The 12,094-nt window shown below is 38.9% G+C and overlaps 1 pseudogene; it reads right to left on the reverse strand.

Annotated features, from left to right (window-relative positions):
* Positions 1 to 10,897: 10,897 nt before the first annotated feature.
* LOC109279130 (60S ribosomal protein L21-like) lies at positions 10,898 to 11,377 on the reverse strand (annotated as a pseudogene).
* Positions 11,378 to 12,094: the final 717 nt, after the last annotated feature.

Below are 12,094 nucleotides of genomic sequence, written 5' to 3' on the forward strand. Positions count from 1 at the left end.
CTTACTGAGAACAACTCACTGCCTATGTTTTCTGACCCACTATAACTTTTTCTTTAGTAGAAAGGTAAAAAGACCTTAGATCTAACTCTCTGAAATTTATACCATCAGTAAATCATGCAGTAAACAGCAAAAAATATCTTCTAGTCCTTAAGGTTGCCAGTACAGGGAAGCAAAATCAGAGTTAGCTATTGCCAGGCACTGATTAAACACCCCCAAAATGGTCATGCTCCATTGAGGCTTATGAGGTAGACCAAACGGACTAACAATTGCCCAATGAGGAATTTATCCCCGTTCTATGGCCCCTCCATTTGGATATATGAAGGGGTAGACATCTTTCTCCTGTTTAGATTTCCCACGTAGTTCTTGTCTTTTGCCAATTGAGATTTGGGCGTTGTTGTCCTCACCTACGTTTCTGCTTTCTTCCCTTTAATCACGTGTGCTGAGTAATCATTATGTGCTAGGTTCATGCAGGGAGGGGACTAGGGGGTGGATAAGAGGTACAGGTCCTGGCCTTGAGGAGTGAACTAACTAGTGTTCTATCTTCTGTATTATTATTTTTTAAATGTTTATTTTATTTTGAGAGGAAGAGAGAGAGAGGGCGTGAATGGGGGCAGGGCGGAGAGAGACAGGGAGAGGGAGAATCACAAGCACAAGCAGGCTCTGTGCTCTCAGTGCAGAGCCCCACACAAGGCTGGATCTCATAAACCATGAGACCATGACCTGAGCTGAAATCAAGAGTCAGACACTCAACTGACTGAGCCACCCAGGCACCCCTGTCTTCTGTGTTATTAACACAACTCCTGGTCTGAGACCTTCAGGAGATGCTTAGTAGGTATTGATTAACTTGATATGGTTAAGAATGAGGCGAGAAGGTGATGACACCGATTTCTTCCCGGTAATAACCAGGAGCAGCTTTCTGAATTATCTCCACCTGTGGCATATGGAATAGGAGCTGCCGCAGTTTTAACTCCTAAGTCAGTAGTATTGTGTTCTGGGAGACATGAGTCAGATAGGTAAGAATGGGTGACGGGAACTGAGCTATAAGACAGCAAGAAGTTGTGGGATTTGTGGTAACCGAAGATGGCAAGCTATGTCCAAAAGCATCCAGAAACAAATGTCTGAAAACAAAACAAAACAGAACAAAACAGCATCTACAGGCCTGTAGGCTGCTGGATCATGGGCTCTGATTGTAAGAGAAACTGGGGCAAGTTCAGAGGAAAGCATTGTGGATATCAGGGGATCAATCATGTCTTAAGGGAAATAGTAGGAGCTGGATACGTTCATCCTATGTAAGTGAGATCTCAGACAGAAGATACTATTTTCTGCAGATATCTGAAAGACTGATCGGAGTGGCATATGACTTACTCAGTGTCTAAGGCTAGTATTTGGAATTCAGAGGGAGAGAGAGAGATTTTGTTTGAATAAATTTATTTGAGTTTTTCAATAGATGGCGATAAATAATGAATTCCTGTCCCTGAAAGTGTTATGACTTAGCCTGAAGAACTTACAGCTGGCATGTTGAAGAGGGGGCTGAAATTGAAGATATTTATGATCTGTATCAATTTTTCTGATTAATAATTCTATGAAGGTCAAGGTGCAGAGAAACATACTGCATACATGGATAAGTGTGAGCATCTTTTTACAAACAGTTGCATGGAAATAGAGTAGATGGGCAATTTGTCCACTATGCCAGTTGTGTACTGGAGAGGTACTGAATGGAGTTACAGATGCCTTGAGTCTTAGGAATCTGTTACATCTCAAGACTGACATGTGTAGACAACTGGAAAAATATTATGGACCTCATTTCTTAACTGTAATCAGTATTGATGAATATTCAGAAACACATTCACCCTATTATTAAATAAATAATAGCTGTAAAGTCTAGAGAAAAAGACATGAGTAGGTTAACTGCCTGGTGAATTAGTTATATATCATAGCATAACAAATTACCTCAAGCCTTTGTGGCTTGAAACAACAATAATTATTTATTATTTCATGGCTTCTGTCTATCTGGAATCCCCTGAGTGGCCTGGCTGAGTAGTTCTGATTCAGCGCATCTTATGAGGTCATAATCAACATATTCGCGTTGGTAGGCTTGACTGAGTCTGGAGGACTTGCTTCCAATGTGGTTTCCTCACATGGCTGGCCCGTTGGTGTTAGCTGTTAGTGAGAAGCCTCAGTTCCTTCCCACTTAGTCTTCTGCAGAGGTCTCTCTCAGTGTTTTCACAGAATGGTGATTAGCTTTCTGTGGACTACCCTATTCAAAAGAAAGCAAGACAGAAGCCGCAACATCTTTATTGACCTCAGAAGTCACCCTCCTTTATATTGCATTATCCTATTGACTGAAAAGGCCAGTCCTATCATCGTAGGAAGGCACTACACAAGGATATAAATGTAGAAGGCAAGAATCACTAACGACTGTCTTGAGCCTGTCTACCGCATTTCTTCAGCCCTAGTCTCGTGGATTCATGTCTCAAATAGGCCTCCGCATTTGAAATATCTTAGCCAAGGAAAGCTTCATCATTTTTAATTCCATTTTAGGTTTTTGGGGGGTTTTGTTGTTGTTGGTTTTTGTAAGTTTTTCATCCTGAAGTCAGGCTTTATAAGGGTGTTTTGAGGGACGTCTTGACAGCTTCCATCCTGGATCTCTTGCGGTGCAATTCCTCACAAAGTCTTTGGTACTTAACAACCAAAGGACACATGGGTTGGGAAAAACTCCCAAAAGCAGATGCTGAACAATCTAATATTATTGGTCCTTTGTTTTAAAATTTTAACTAAGGGTTGAAAATGTTCAGCTCTTACAATTTATATGTGATTAAAATATATATACATTTAGAGAGAGAAATTAATAGGTTATCCACCCAGCAAATTATACATATATGAAATTCATGTTGTCCTTCATTGGCTTCTGATAATTAACCTACTGTGCAAATCCTGACCAACTCTGCTATTTTCTCAGTAAGAGAGTCCTAAAAGGAAGGTTTTACTGAGTTCACTCCATGAGCTTTTTGATGGGTTTACTAAACCTATCAAAGAATTGCTGTGTCAGAATACATCATTTTTTAAAAATAGGTACTTGGATGAGATATTTTTGTTTTCCTGGTTACAATTCTGCAGCCCTGTTGGTGGCTAATTTTTTTTTTTCTCTTCTACCACAGATTGTTATAGTATTTAACGTTTATGTGTTCTCTCTCAGTACCAACTGGGGCCATGGCCAAAATTCTGATTGGGAGTGGGTGGTGGGGTTGGAAACTATATATATGATGGCTGAGCAGCTGTGATCATCTATGTTTTTGAGGCAATAATCATGAATAATGCAAAGTTAGCTATTAAAATAGAATGGGGTATGACATCTTGTTGGGTGGGAATTTTAAGGAAAAGCTACAGTTTTAGAGTTATAATGATAATACCTATGGCTAGGTGTCAACGTTATTACTCACTGTGCACTCAGTTTGAGGACAAAAATGTAACATCTTTAATTTAACCCCTGAGGAGCAGGTGACAGAAAATCCATATGATGTTGTCTTCTTTGACAGATCTTCCCTAAATTGGGTCAGTGCTCTTGCTGAGTGGTCCCATAACTCCCTGTATTTATTTGCTGTTAGCAGTTATTATGACTCATTGACTCATTGGTATCCTTCACAAGAGTGTTGACTCAATGAGACAGGGTCACTATTAAATTTCCAGCAACTTCTTTCCTTTGGGTATCAACATGGCCACCAGAAAGCCCCAGAATTACTGAGAAGAGAGTTTCTTTTCTTCAGTGTTTCCACCACATATATTAGGCACTAAAGCACTTTGCTGTGATGAGACCCTCTAGAGTCACATGTTCTCCCAGGCAATTCTCTCTCGGTGGAGGGACAGAAGTATAGTAATTGACATGAGCTGTTGATATGTTAAAGATCTGCCAAGGATATGGTACTTGACTTGGCTTGTATCAGAAGAGAGAAGGGGGAGGGGCGGGCATACCAACCCAGCAAAACGTAGGAGCAAAGACCTTTGTCTTTGGACAAATGGATATGGAGAAACTAAAGAGGCAAATAACTGGTAAAAGTGGGTTTCTAAACATGAATAGCACAACTTACCATTATGCCACATTATTCTCTTATAAATGCTATTTTATGCCATTCTTTATACCTTTATATACTAAGGCAATTTCCAACACTGGGTAGGGTAAGACATCTTCAAACCATCTGGAGAAGGCAGAAGGAGTTGATGTTTTTAGCATTGCATATATTGGTTGAGCAGATTCTACCCACCTGGGTGATAAACTTAGGTATAACAATAAAGCTGTTAAAGCAACAAAAGAAAGATAACAAGTGACTCAAGCGATTTCTGAAAATAGAAAGCAGATATATTAATCTACAAAGGCAACGATTTTTCTGAAATGAATCTCAAAACAAATTCACTTAGGGTTCTTACACAAAGGATATTGAGACAAAGTAGTATCTCATTGCTTACTCCATGGTTGTTCAAAGATTCAAATGTTGTTGGTTCATTGGCTCTACATTGTCCACAAAGGAAATAAGTAACAGGTATGTCACATATCACTTTAATTAGATAATCATATGGCTTTCAACCCCTCACCTCTACAGTGGCTGGTGTTCTTTCTGTCTTTCCCAAACACAATCATATATGATATTCATACATGTGCAAAAGCAGAACACCCAGCCTCTCCAGACATGTGAAATATTACATGATACCTGATGTGTTTAAAGGAACACTTGGTGTTAGTGTCTTTGCACTGAGGTCATTTTCTCTGTTGAAATTTTAAATGCATGCAAAATATCATTAACTAGTTCAGAATATGATTTATTATTAATTGCCACTAAGATTTACTGTAAGCCTCACTATGTGTCAGGCCCTGGAGCCAAGCACTTTAAAAGTGTAATCTAATTTAACTGACCAGTATTTGTATAAATTAATAGTGGTCTGGATAGAGGAGAGGCAATTTATTCATCTCCTTTCTTGGAACTCACATTAGAAAAGCAAGGTCATTACTTCCTTATCTCCCTGTTGAATTAAAATAAGTGGCTAGGACGTTGGTTTGTGCTACCTCTCCAGCCATATTCAGATGGTTCAGGAACAGTCTGCAACTGTGAGCAAGGTGGCTGTGCGTTTCTGTCCCTGCCAGATGTTTCTGGCCATACGCAGAGACGGGCAAATGTGTCCAGTGGAGCGGTCACCACTTGTACTGGTGGCATTGTCCTCAGCAGGTCAAACTAGCCTCACTGAGCAGTCGGGAAATTCTGGAGCTGCTCCCTGGTTGGGATAGTGGTTAGGGGCCCTCACTTAACACAATGGTTTAAGAAAGAAACAATGAGGAGCGCCTGGGTGGTTCAGTGGGTTAAGCGTCTGACCTCGGCTGAGGCCATGGTCTCACGGTTCATGGGTTCGAGTCCCATGTCAGGCCTATGCTGACAGCTCAGAGCCTGGAGCCTGCTTCAGATTCTGTGTCTCCCTCTCTCTCCACTCCTCCCCTGCTCACCCTCTGTCTCTTTCTCAAAAATAAATAAGCAGTAAAAAATTTAAAAAAATAAAAACAACAACAAATGAATTTTGTTCACATTTTAGCCATAGGGTGAAAAAGACCCAAATACTCAAAGTTTCTGAATCATAGATACTGAGGTAATACGTGGTAAATAAATTCTTTAAAGTGACCAAAAACTGGTCAAATTTGGAACACTAGGTATCCACTTAAGGAATATTTCTTAGGCTACAACACAAATTCCCATTTCCCAACTGCCAGTGAGACCTCAGAACCATAACTATCCTTAATTTGTGTATGTTTTTATGGGTTAATGGCACTAAGGGACCGTGGCATGGGTTTCGTATTAATATTGATGTTGTAGCCTCAGCCGAAATAATTTTCATTCTATTTGGTCAGATATATTTCTGGTTATGTTACATAAATGTCACACCTTTGAGCATAGAGAGACGGTATGCTAAATGTTCATCAAATAAAAGAAGTTAAAAAAAAAAAGCCCAAAGAATTACCAGTCTGGGATTTTCACCTAGAAACATAATGATCCACGTCTCTGACTTGGCTTGCTCCACAGGAAGGTAGAATCACTTCTGGCCAGCTGTTGCTTCTGCAGCATCTTGTCTGTCGCTGGCAGGAGAAAATGCTTTTCCTTCCCCTCAGGCAGGAAAGAATTTGGAATTTGGGGAAGCAGTGAAGAAAAGGTCAAGCCTGATGGGAAAGGGCATATGAAACAGCTGGTGAATTCTACTTTTGCGCTTATGAATCACTGGCTATTTCATTTTCGAGAAAACGTTTGTAAAAGTCTCTGCAGTTTGTGTAAAAGTATTGGTCTTTGTTACTCAAAATTCACAATGTGAGTTTGTACCGAGGACCTCAAAGGTTCGTAACAGGTAATAATATTCAACTTTGTCAGATAAGGTGAAAGAACGAGTCACTTAGCTAGTGAGTGAACCTAGCTAACTGTCCAGCATTAAGATCTCAGCGGAGCTTTGACATTTGACTATTTCCTGTATTTAGTAACATTCACCAGTTGATTAAAACAATAACAGTAATGTTGTTTCTTTGGAAAAAATGACTCCCAGGTGAAGGGGAATGGGGTAAAAGTTGGAAGGTGGGTTATTGGTGAGGTAAAGATAGTCTGAGGAACCATGTTTCTTGATGTGATTGGAAAGGAAGCACTCAACCTGTATTCCTCAGCTTTAGCAACTGTGATGGTCTCATTATGTACATTCTTCTCATCATCAGGACATGGATGTCATTTAATGTATGTGCTTTATTTTAGTGTAAATAACAACACGGTTAAGTGGAGTAATCACCATCTGGGATGGGACAAAATTAATAAAAATGATCCTCAAGGATCATTACCCTTCAATGATCCTCATCGTCTCAACACTTACCAAATCTGACACCGGTGTCTCTACCCAACTATGATACTTGGTATTTTCCAGAGTAAAAAGAAGGGGCAGAATTAAAAAAAAAAAAAAAAAAAAAAAAAGAGGAACGACTTAGCATAGTGCTGGTTAGAAGCCAACCTTGCACTTAGAGACAAAGAAAGAGGAAAGAGGGGATGTCATTGAAAATGAATAAGGACTTTTGAAAGTTCTTTTCTTTATAAAAGCAGTGAGAAAACTGGACAGCATTGTCCAAATAAACTTTTTCAAAATTTTAAAAGCTAACAAAGGCTTGCAGCAATCTGGAGAATTTTCGTTGAAGAAAAACAGGTAAATCTTCCTAAGAAGAGTGGGCTTTGTTATATTTTAACTTGCTCCCCTCCCATCTCCCTCTCTACAGCTCCGCAGTAACACTGAAAACCAGCAGACCACAATCTTGAGAGAATAAGGAGACAGAATATGGTCGGAGTTGCCTCACAGCCACATTCCTAGAGAATTAGCATTATTTCACCTGTTTGATAGTTCCTAGGATGACCCCAATTATGAAGCTGGCTTTCTTTGACCTGACTTACAGCTCACCCACTGAAGAAAGCCTTAGTGAAGACTTTTTCCTGAGATATTTGTCAAAAATCTGTAGGGGTGATTGTTTAATTTTGTGGTTGCCTGAGGCACTGGATGATGGTTGCAGCAAACAATAGGCTACACCCCCCCCTCCAAAAAAAAAATTAATAGAAAGAGCTGGGAAATGAGGAGTTTATTAAGGCTTTGGAAAACTCTCCCATATTTCTGAGAATTTAGGAAGACACGCGCATAGGTAGGGCTGTGCACATTCCCAGGGCTGCATGAATGCTTACAAAAGACCTAAGTTACATGTCCTAACCTCTTACCTCTGGCCAGTCTTGATGTTCCTTGCAAAGCATGAAGTAAAGACTAAGGTAAAGTCAAGTGGCTGACTGAGTATTAAAATGTGCCCCAACATGCACATGGAGGTCCCTAGCAAAGACTAGGATGCCTCTTGGTTTCCAAGTTAGCAATCACTAAGCTAACTAAGCAGAAATCTGATGGCCAAATAAGGAAAAGAATGCAGATTTTACAGAATTAGTTCAGAAACATTACTGGATAAACAATGACCAGCAACAATAACAAGTCCTGGGGGGGGGGGGGCGGAGATTATGGTTTTCAGAGTTTCTACAATACATTATTTTAATGTCAAGTTTTCAACAAAAATTATGAGACATGCAAAGAAATAAGAATATCTAGCTCATCAACTCCAATATAGCCCAGCTCCCCTGATGAATGGATAAAGAAGATGTATATATATAGTGCAATATTACTCAGCCATGAAAAAGAATGAAACTTTGCCACTTAGAAAAACATGGGTGGAGCCAGAGAGCATTATGCTAAGTGAAATCACTCTGTCTGAAAAAGACAAAACCCATACGATTTCACTCATATGTGGAATTTAAGGAACAAAATAAGCAAACAAAGGGAAAAGGAGAAGGGCAAGCCAAGATGCCTCTTAACTAGAGAGAACAAACTGATTCACCAGAGATGAGGTGGGTGGGGTTAAACTGTTGATGGGGATTAAGGAGTGCACTTGTAAAAAAAAAAAAAAAAAAAAAAAGGTATAGTTCAAACACAAGAAAGAAGCGATTGATTAAACTCCCTAAGGAGCCCCACATGCCAGACAAAGTAGATAAACATTTTAAACTGGCTATTTTAAATAAGTTCAAAAAACTGAAGGAAACCATGCTTGTGAAAGTAAAGAAAATAGAACAACAACTTCTCACCAAATAGGGACTACCAATAAAGATATAGAGGATATAAAGAAAGAACCAAATAGAAATTCTGGATTCGAAGAGTACAATAACTGAAATTTAAAAATTCATTACAAGGGCTCAGTGGAAGAATTGAACAGGTGGAAGAAAGAATCCTTGAATTTAAAGGTAGGACAACTGGGGTTATCCAGTCTGGGGAACAGAAACGAAAAGGAAGAAAGAAAAGTAAACAGAGCCTTCGAGACCCAAGGGACATTCAAGTATATTAATATACACACAATGGGAATTCCACAAGGAGTGATGAAAGTGGAAACAGTAGCTGAAGAAATAATGGCTAAAACTTCCAAATTTAATGAAAAACATTTATGTACACAACCAGGAAGTTCAATAAACTCCAAGTAGGATACCCTCAAAGAGATTCACACCTAGGTAAAACATAAATTGTTGAAAGGTAGACACAAACAGAGAATCTTGAAGGCAGCAAGAGAAGAGTGACTCATCATTTAAAGGGATTATTGATAAGGTTGATCACTGATTTCTCCTCAGAAGCCATGTAGGCTAGAAACAGTGTGGTGATATATTCATTGTGTCCAGAGAAAAAGACTGTCAAGCTTATTAAAATCCATCAAAACTATTATCTCAAAATTTCCATCAAAATAAATATCTCAAAAAAATTGAGAAATTAAGAGCCTCTGAGATAAATCAAAATGGAGAGAATGCTATATTTAAAATTTCACTAAAAACAGATCAAAAACCTAAATGTAAGAATTAAAACTTGGAGGAAAACACAGGTGTAAATCTTCATGACCTTGTATTAGGCAATGGTTCTTTAGGTATGATACCTAAAGCACAAGCAACCAAAGGCGGGGAGAAAACATAGCACAGGATACCATCAAGAAAGAAAAAAGACAACCTCCAGAATGGAATAAAATATTTGTGTGAACACACACACACACACACACGATAACATACTCTTTTCTTATATATGAGGAGTTAATTTTTGTATATGAGATGAAGTGATGTCCAGCTTCATTCTTTTGCATGTGGACATTCAATTGCCCCAGTACCATTTGTTGAAAAGACTATTCTTTCCCAGTTGAATTATCTTGACACCCTTGTTGAAAGTCATTTGACAATAAATGTGGGAGGTCTTCTGGATTCCTAATTCTGTCCCTTTCATTTACTTGTATATCCTTATGCCATTACCACACGGTCTTGATTATTGTAGTTTAATCATTAAGCTTTGATACTGAGCTTCAGACGTATTTAAGATGTGGATTTGAGAGAAGTGATCATCAATTTAAAGGCAGCTGGATACTAGCCCTTTATCTGATATCATTTGCAAATATCTTTTCCCATTCTGTCAGTTGCCTTTTAGTTTTGTTGATGGTTTCCTTTGCAGTGCAGAAGCTTTTTTTCTTGATGAGATCCCACTTGTTCATTTTTTGCTTTTAATTCCTTTGCCTTTTGAGATGTATCCAGTAAGAAACTGCTGCAGCTGAGGTCAAAGAGGTTGTTGCCTGCTTTCTCCTCTTGGGTGTTGATGGTTAGAGGATGTTTTGCTAAGTAACATAAGTCAGTCAGAGAAAGACAGATACCATACGTTTGCACTCATATGTGGCTCTTGAAAAACTTAACAGAAGCCCATGGGGGAAGGGAAGGAGGAAAAAAATTACAAACAGAGAGGGAAGGAGGCAAACCGTAAGAGACTCTAAAATACAGAAAACAAACTGAGGGTTGATGGGGGGTGGGTGAGAGGGGAAAGTGGGTGACGGGCATTGAGGAGGGCCCTTGTTGGGATGAGCCCTGGGTGTTGTATGGAAGTCAACTTGACAATAAATTTATATTAAATAAGTAAAAATAAATAGATAGATAGATAGATAAATAAATAAATAAATAAATAAATAAATAAATAAATAAATAAATAAATGCAGGTGACATAAAGATAGAAACTGCATCTTTACGTCCAATGCCCCAACTGGGAAAGTCCCAAAATTTGCATTCTGCAAATTGGATCCGTGTGAAGACATACAGCCATCGATGCTAGTTGGTTTGACAGAATGAAGAAAGAAGCATCATGTGGGAGTAGGACATGTCTGAAACTTGAGTCACCCAAGTACCACTGCAGTATTTTTCGCTACAGCCACTTACCAACTCTTCTGTCATTTTTTTAATGAATTGATTCACTCAAGTGCCTAATTGTTTATTTTCACAGTTCTGAGCTATTTTATTTATTTTAACACCTACCATGCCATGAGCTCATAGGAAATGGATTGCAGCAGCTCAGACCCGTTGGCATTGGTTCTCACAAAGTGTGCTTCTCTGGGTGGGGCAAGCTGGTGCTTCAGTCGAACCCAAGTACCTTTCTCTTTGGCTTCCTTCTTCTTCTGATCATTTTCCGTCACACATTTCACAAAGCTGTCTTGGTTCTTTCAGTGCTTAATATGCTCAATATGTACATTAGTTCTCTTGGCAACAATCTTGCCCTTAACTTGTTTGTTTACAACAATGCCAAAAGCATGCTGGGTAACAGTGTAGACTCTTCCAGTTTTGCCATGGTTACATGTGTAGGGCATTCCTTTCTGAACAGTGCCCATTCCTTTGTCTACAGTATCATCTTTCCTGTAGATTCCTGTGAATATGGCCCAAGAAACAACTCCATGTTTTATAAAAGGCCTGGACAGAGGGGTGCCTCTCCTCTTGCCCTTTGTGTTGATCATTTTGGCGAATTGCAAGATGGCAATTCTGGCTGAAAGGCAAACACCTAACTGTTTTAAATGACAGCTCTGTATAAAACACCTTGAAAGAAATGTTATTTGTGAAATCGTGCGTTTTAAGTGCTAGTAATATTTCTTCTAATGCATGTTAAATAAATAATTATTAAAAATAAAGATTGTCCTCTTAATACCTAAAATTTTTTAGAAGCCGTAAGGCATATGAATTACCAATTTTGGGAGACACTGCTGTTTATAGAGACCCTTCTATGGATTTATTTTATCAGATTTCTAATTCCATTGTATTAGTTTTCTGATCTTTGATGAACAATGCAAAATTCACCGAACTTACCTGAAAAAATGTGACCAAAATATGTCACCCCATATTAGCTATCATTTACTGAGGGCTTCCTGGAAGCTTGATCCTAGGATGGCCTGCCAAAAATTATGTGGCCAAGTTGTTCATTAACTACTGTTGTGGATTGAATTGTGTCCCCCCCCCCCCAAAAGATCAGTTGAAATCCTAACCCCTGGGACATGTTAATGTGATCTTACAATAGGGTCTTTTCAAATGTAATAAAGTTAAGATAAGGTCATAGTGGATTAGAATGGGCCCTAAATCTAATGACTGGTGTCCTTATAAGATGAGAGAAATTTGGACTCATACACATTAGGAGAATGCCATGTGACAATGGAGGCAGAGATTGGAGTGATGGGTCTGTAAAC

The sequence above is a fragment of the Panthera pardus genome, unplaced genomic scaffold, assembly GCF_024362965.1.
Source record: "Panthera pardus isolate Hobbes unplaced genomic scaffold, ASM2436296v1 HiC_scaffold_8, whole genome shotgun sequence".
Lineage (NCBI taxonomy): Eukaryota > Metazoa > Chordata > Mammalia > Carnivora > Felidae > Panthera > Panthera pardus.